The following is an 8,349-nucleotide window of genomic DNA, read 5'->3' as shown; positions in this document are numbered from 1 at the left end:
GGCAAAGGATATGGGTCTTTGGGACAGGCCTTATTCAGATCCGTAAAATCTACGCACATTCTCCACTTTCCGCTGGCTTTTTTTACCATGACGACATTTGCTAACCACGAGGGGTATTTTATTTCTTCAATGAATCCAGCCTCTTTTAGTTTCTCTACTTCTTCAGCTATTGCAGCTCGCCTTTCTTCTCCAACCTTTCTTTTTCTTTGGGAGACTGGTTTAGTGCTGGGCGATATTGATAGTTTATGGGTGATTACCCCTTCATCTATCCCTGGCATATCTGAGGGTTTCCACGCAAATAGACCAGCGTTATCTTTCAGGATTTTGATGATTCTTCTTCTCTCCTGGTCGGATAACGCCGTTCCTAGACTGGTTGTCTGGTGTGGGTGCTCGCCGATTTGGACTTGCTCCAGGTCTTCTATAGGGCTTACCCTTCTGTCTTGAAATTCTTCTCTGGGATCCATGTCTGAATTTTCAATGACGTTTATACCACCTGGAACTGTGGCTTGTCTTCTTTCGGGTACTCCACTTGCATTGGAGGTTCTATATCTTATCTTTAGGCTGGACTCGTAGCATTTTTTGGCGAGTATCTGATCGCCTCTAACTGTTCCTACTTCTCCGTTATCGAGAGGGTATTTAATTGCTAGGTATAGGGTGGACATGGCCGCCCCCAAGGTGTTAAAAGCAGGTCTCCCTATGATAATGTTGTAGGAGGTGAATGGAATTTTGACTACCAAATATCGCACTTTGATGGTTTTGGCGTTACTCCCCTCTCCAAAGGTAGTGAGTAATGAGGCGTAGCCCATTACGTCTACCTGCTCCCCGGAAAACCCAACTAAGGCTCCCGCGTATGGCTGCAATTGCTCCTCAGCTAATTGCATGGCCTTGAAGGCTTCCTAGTACATAATATCTGCTGAACTTCCTGAGTCAATCAGTACTCTCTTTACATCACAGTTCAGGATTTGGACTTGTATTACCAATGGGTCATCGTCATGAGGCGCTACCTCCAGTCCATCCTTTGCAGTGAATGCCAAATCCGGAACGTCGAGTGGTCGCGGTTGTCTCACGACGTATATCTCTGAGATTGCTCGGCGCACATATCTTTTCCTCGCTGAGCTTGACTCACCTCCTCCTGAGAATCCCCCCGCTATTGTATTCACAGAGATCCTTTCCTTGGGAGGCTCTTTACTTGACCCCGGAGTATCTCGTGGCTCTTGCCTAGGGATTTTAGGCACGACGACTCGGCCTTGCGCTGCGTCTTCAATGAACCTCCGGAGGTGGCCGCTTTTAATCAGTTCTTCGATCAAATCTCTTAGGCGGAAGCATTTTTCCGTAGAATGACCTCTGCATCTGTCGTAGGCGCACCAAGCGTTGTCGTTGAGCCCCAAGGGGATATCATTGGTGTTGAATTGGGTGTTGACTGAAATTTATGCTGCAATGGGGGTGTTGAAGATGATGTGGAAGGGAGAGAATTTGAATGCATTCAACATGTTGAACTCTGACGCGGGAGGGACACGTGTTCGCGTTTTTTTGGTCCAGCGTAGCGCGTGTGATGCACGCGCCGACAGGGGAGAGTGGGAGGTGGTTCACACGGAGAGAGAAGACTGAGTGGGACAAGTGGCAGATCATGATTGGTTGCTTGGATTTTTATCTTATCAAAACTTTGAACTCAATTATTTCATTGCAAATTAATTTTTTATTTTTTAATTTTTATACCAAAATTCATGATTTTTTTTTCTCTACAAATAGAGACTTGGTTCATTTCATTTGGACACAGAAAAAAAAAACCAAATTTTTCACTATCTTAATCTATTATTATCTTTCTAATTAATCTTTCTTTTGAAGTTTTAATCTTTTTTTAGTGAAATGGATCCCAACAATTCTTCTAATTATCCCAACAATTCTCAAAATCCCAATAATTATCAAAATCCCAACAATTATCAAAACCCCAACAATTATCAAAATCCCAACAATTATCAAAATTCAAATCAATTTTTCAACCAACATCCTCAAAACACACCTAATTTTGGTTTAACACCAAATTTCAACCAATCATCCTTTGTTCCAAACTTTCATCCATATTATGGATCTATGCTGAGAAATCCATCTCAAACACCCCCGTTTAATGGTTACATGCCGATGGTTAATGAAAATTTTTCGAGTGGTGGTACAACTAATTTTCCCGAATTTTCAACACAAATAACTATTGCTAATGAAGATTCAACTCCTAAGAGCAAGAAAAACCAGCAACCATCATGGAACACTGAACAAAATTTGGTGCTAATTAGTGGGTGGATCAAATTTGGAACAAGCAGTGTTGTCGGGAGAAACCAGAAAGGTGAAACATATTGGGGTCAAATTGCTGACTATTGTAATGAGCATTGCTCATTCGATCCTCCGCGTGATGGAGTTGCATGCCGTAACCGTTTTAATTATATGAACAAAATACTAGGTAAATGGATTGACGCTTATGATGGCGCTAAGCGTCTCCAAGGAAGTGGTTGGTCCGAGAATGATGTTTTGGCAAAAGCGCAGGAAATATATGCATGTGGGAAGAATGTTCGGTTCACTTTAATGGAAGAATGGAATGCTCTCCGTGATCAACCACGTTATAGTAGTCAAGTAGGATATGGAAGTAGTGGATCTAAGAGATCTCACAAGAGTGATGCATGTGGCTCAAACTCTGTAGGATCTAATGCTCGTCCTATAGGTAGGGATGCAGCCAAAAAGAAGGGAAAAAAGAAAGCTTCCACACCCACAGAGGTGGTGGACAAAGAATGGGATAATTACATGAAAATGAAGGAGAAAGAGATGGAACATTTGGCAATGGTAGTTTCCAATCAACAAGAGAAAAACAGACTTAAGAAAATGAAAATGTATCTGAAGTTAAGTTCTGATGAGAATCTCGATGACCGGAAGAAAGCCATGTTGGACACAGTGGCCCAAGAACTGTTTCCATAATTAATTTCAATCAATGTAGTGTTTGCTTTAAATATTTGTCTGTAGTGTTTGCTTTAAATATTTGTCTGTAGTGTTTGCTTCAATTATTGTGATTGAATAAGTCAGTGTAGTCTTTGCTTTAATTATTGTGATATGTTAGTGTAATGTTTGTTTTAAGTATTTGTACTACGTGTTTGCTTTAATTATTGTGTCCACCACCCAACTTGCTTTAATTATATTGTGTCCACCACTCAATCCTTATCTGATAATTAACTCTATACAATAATTATTTGAAATCCGTCAGTGGACCAAATTGAATCTATATATAGGGACTCATCCATTTATGTATCAATATCCTAAATCTCACCCAATCTACTTCCAATATCACAAACAATGGATCCATCAACCGGTGATTTTGATGACGCAGCCTACTTGCAAAATCGTGAAGTTGAAGAAACTTATGTACTCAACCGATTTAGAGAGCGTCGGAAAAAAATATTGGAAGATGGTGCACCTCGTAGTAGAAAATATGTCAATAGAGATCATCCAGCTGCAAACCAAAGACTAATTGACGACTACTTTGCCAATGAGCCTACATATGACGATGCAATGTTTCGTCGTCGGTACCGCATGCAAAAACATCTTTTCCTTCGAGTCGTTGGGGACATTTCAAGTAGTGATAACTACTTCACCCAGCGAGCTGATGCTGCTAAGAAAGAAGGTATATCACCTTTAGCAAACTGTACCACAACAATGCGAATGTTAGCATACGGTATGGCAGCAGATGCGGTCGATGAGTACATCAAAATAGGAGGTACTACTGCATTAGAGTGCTTACGTAGATTTTGTAAAGGAATCATACGATTGTATGAGCAAGTGTATCTCAGAGCACCAACCCAAGATGACCTGCAAAAAATACTACATGTAAGTGAACTACGGGGGTTCCCAGGGATGATTGGGAGTATTGACTGCATGCACTGGGAGTGGAAAAATTGTCCTAAAGCATGGGAAGGTCAATTTACTAGGGGGGATAAGGGAACCACCACAGTTATTCTTGAAGCAGTTGCATCTCATGATCTATGGATCTGGCATGCCTTTTTTGGATGTCCGGGAACGTTGAACGACATAAACGTTCTAGACCGTTCACCTGTTTTTGATGACGTGGAACAGGGAAAGACTCCAAGTGTGAATTTCTATGTGAATCAACGTCCCTATGATATGACATACTATCTAGCCGATGGTATCTACCCTTCTTATCCAACTTTCGTCAAATCTATTAGACTTCCTCAAAGTGAACCCGATAAGTTATTTGCAAAATATCAGGAGGGATGTCGGAAGGACATCGAACGTGCATTTGGAGTGCTTCAAGCTCGATTTAAAACCATCCGTTAACCAGCTCGCTTGTGGGACATAGCCGATCTGAGTATCATCATGAGGTCTTGCATCATATTACATAATATGATTGTTGAGGATGAACGAGATTCATATGCTCAACGTTGGACCGATTTTGAGCAGTCTGAGGAAAGTGGATCTAGTGCACCGCGACCATATTCAACTGAGGTATTACCCGCTTTTGCAAATCATGTGCATGCTAGATCCGAGTTCCGTGATCAAAAAGCTCATCACGAATTGCAAGCAGATCTAGTGAAGCACATATGGACAAAATTTGGAATGTTTCAGGATTAAAGATGATTTGTTTCGTACTATACATTATTTGTGTGTTGTTTCGTATTTTAAGTTAATTTGCATCGTATTAATTACGTAACTTGTGTGTTGTATTGCATTTTAAGTTAATTTGTATCGTACTAATTACGTTATTTGTGTGATGTATTGCATTTTAAATTAAGAAAATAAAAAAAATATTTAAATAAATTTTGTTAAGTGTATTATTTTAATTTAATTTTAATCGACAATTATAATTTTATTTAATCATAAAAACAAAAATTAAAATTTAAATAAGAATATGAAATAGAAAGTGGTGGGGTAGAGAAAGTGGTGGGGTAGAGTGCTGAATAGAAAAACCATTGGAGAGGACAAAAGTTGAATGTGTGTTGAATGATTAGGTGGAAGAAAGAGAAAATGATGTGGAGTGAAAAAGTGAGTGTTGAAGGTGTTTTGGTGTTGAAACCATTGTATATAGTTTTATAACATGATACACTTTAACTCTTTGCCTCCGTATGAAAATCTATCTTGCCCCCACATTAAATATAAAGTGAGACTAAGATAAGAGTTTGTCTCCTATAAATGTTGTGAACAATCAAATACAATATTGTATTTGTATTTGATTATAATTTAAATTAAGTGACTATCTAGCTCTCACACACACATATTTTATAGTGTTGAAAATAAAATAAGAAAACTTGCATCCCTTTTTTTATAATAGGAAAATTTGTTGAAAACAATTATAATTTGTATATTTTAAGATGTCTTAAATTAGTTTTTTTTTTATTTGTGGTTAATTCTCCAATATTTAGTGTTCTGGTAAAAACAAAAGGGGGTTGTATTATTGATTAAATGGTGTGATTACATTTGGTTCAATCCCAACAACCTTGGGAGTTTTATAAGTCAGATCCAGATCGTCCCCCCTTTACAAATGAAAGTATGAAGCTATTTATAGACCGCTTAGTCTTCTTCTCCAAGCTAAGATTCCTAGAAATCTGGTCTTTAGCGTCTTCTTCGATGATACAGCGTGAAAGTAGGGATGGTAACCTTGGTCTCCAAGCTATGGCGGTTATGGGAAGTTGATTTCTTCCTTCTCAAGTCAACTGTTAACGCAGGGGAGGAGAAGATATTTATAATAATACAGAATTTCATCTTTTGGGCGTTGTCACGTGATCGTTGGTCACGCCATGGCTTCATATCGCCTAGTGGGTGTTTTAGGGTTACTGGATTTGGGCCTATCCTCCTTCTTATATTAATTGGGCTTGCTGGATATGTCTCTAAGCCCATTGCCCAGTCCATTTAGAAAAAGAGATTTGTTCATGTAGAATTTGAGTAGAATCTATCTAAAAATTCTTCTTAAAATTTGAACATAAATTGTCCCGATCAATTCGTGTTTATGGAGAGCTAATTAACAATTTTAGTTCAATCACAAATGTCTTAAATTTTTAGATATACAATAATCACTTATAAATTTTTATTTAATAAATATTTATTATATATTTTGACCCCACTAGTCAAAACTTCTGGATCTGCCCCTAGTCATGCTTGCAGCCTGCTTCTATACCTCCTCTTAATAACAAAGCACACCCAATTGCAATCCAACCTCCACCTTTGTGACTTTGTCATCCAAAATTTCTATTCGAAACAACAACATCATTTTCTCGCCCAATTATTTATTTGTGGCTTAATTTGTGTCATCCTCATACAACCACACAACAGCAACATCATCGCCCCACCAAAATCACAAATCCACCGACTACACATAAATACCGTTGGATATGCTTTGAAATATCAGTTACAAGAAGTCATAAAAAATCTGTGTTAAATCTTTTTGTATCTTTGCTGTTTTGGAGACTTTTTTGGGGAAAATATTTTTTTTTTGGAGGACACTCTAAATTGGATTTGTTTTATTTTAAAACAGATTTGTTACCAGTTTTTTAGCATATATTTTTCTATAGATAGAGAGTGCTTTATTCATAGAAAAATGGAGAAAGAGAGTAGAGATGTAGAGCCAAGGATTAGGGTTTGCCACCACACAAGGGCTAGCGTTTTAGAGAGGAAAAAGAGTTTTCTCTTGGTACAACTTTAGGGTGGGCGAACTATCTTTGTGGTAGAAGAGAATCGGGTTTTGGGTAGAATTAGGATTAATTCTTGTAACTCAATTGAGAATTTCTTTTGTAAAATTACTTATTTGATATAGTGGAACGGATGGACTGCTCTCTCCCCGAGACTAGGTCATTGTTGGACTGAACTGTGTAAACAAATATTGGTTATGGTTCGGTTAGTTCGGCATTTCGGTTCAGCTTTTGGTTTTTTTTTTTTTTTGCCCACGCCTAAGCAAGGCACCTGAAATTAGTGGTTGGATCGATTCAATGAGAGCTGCTTCTCCTACTCGTACAGTTCACAAATCTTCAGAGGTAAGCATATATTTATATAGAGTAACCCTTTTCTTGAAGCATTTTGATGGCTATGTTGATATTTACTCTGTTTTTGTTTTTTTGAATTGTTTGTGGTTGCAGCATTACCATCCTTCAGCTTTGAAATTGTTTGATCAAATTTTGTATAGTGCAAAAGGAAAACAGATTGGGGTTTTTCTTGACTATGATGGTACTCTTGCTTCCCATTGTTGCTGATGCAGATAAAGCTTTCATGACTACAGAGGTAAGTGGTGCCTTATTTTTTTTATAAGTAATATATTATAAATATAAAATGTCAAAAGAAAGGTTAAAGATTATGCTTTTAATTGTTAAAACTAGTAACCGACCCGTGCGATGCACGGGTTTTAGAAAAACGACATATATATAGCAATCATGGTTGTTGTCAATCATGGATGCTATGAGCCAAAGAAAGTTAGTCATAAGCATACGAAAATTAATCAAATTGGTTCATTTAGGGGAACGGCAAATTTATTTCAATCATGGATGCTATTAATCGAATAGGTTAAGCATCGCAATATATATGTCAATCATGAATGCTGTCAATCAAGTGGGTTAAACATAATATATCATTGCAAATATAGGATGTTTTAAATTAAAGGCATCATATAATTCAATCTTAATTAAGTGGGTTAAACATAATTGATCATTGCAAACATAAATGCAGACCATATGCACACTTCAAGTGAATCATCACACCGAATTTTATAATGAAACTTTCATGACTCGTGACATTTATAGAAAGAAGATTACTACTATTTGAGAATAGATAGGAGTGCTATGGGACATAGGAGTACTATTCAAAATATAGGTAGGAGAAACAATTGTATATTATAATGATAGAAGAATTTTGTGAAAGACATGATATACAAAAATCATTTAATAAAAGAATCGAAAAAGCTTTTATTGTGTCACTTAAGTTATATTGAAATTCTTGAACCCAACCGTTAAGAATGATGAGTTCTTGATTACCCCTAATAGAATAACCACTTAGAATAAGGAAACCGATTATATTTGTACAGAAATACAAAATCGTATGGATACGATCTTGGTTGTTCGTCTCCATCAATTGGATGATTTCTTTGTAGATTTCGATAGCAAGTTCCAAAATAGAATTCCTCCAATTCATGTATTCTTCGATATATGAGAATTATTTCTACCCTCCTTTCCTCTCATAAACCTTCAATGTATAAGACTTTTCTAGGCCAATCTCATTATATCATATGAAGCCAAATTCAATTTACAAAAACAACCACATAAATTATCATTATCATGACAATATGAAGAAAAAAAAGTTGCAATGCACAATAAG

The 8,349-nt window shown here is 37.2% G+C and overlaps 1 pseudogene; it reads left to right on the top strand.

Annotated features, from left to right (window-relative positions):
- The first annotated feature begins 1,993 nt into the window (after positions 1-1,993).
- Positions 1,994-4,626, top strand: LOC123885277 (annotated as a pseudogene).
- Positions 4,627-8,349: the final 3,723 nt, after the last annotated feature.

The sequence above is a fragment of the Trifolium pratense genome, linkage group LG5 (assembly GCF_020283565.1).
Source record: "Trifolium pratense cultivar HEN17-A07 linkage group LG5, ARS_RC_1.1, whole genome shotgun sequence".
Classification (NCBI taxonomy): Eukaryota; Viridiplantae; Streptophyta; class Magnoliopsida; order Fabales; family Fabaceae; genus Trifolium; species Trifolium pratense.
This window is presented reverse-complemented; position numbering and strand designations above follow the sequence as displayed.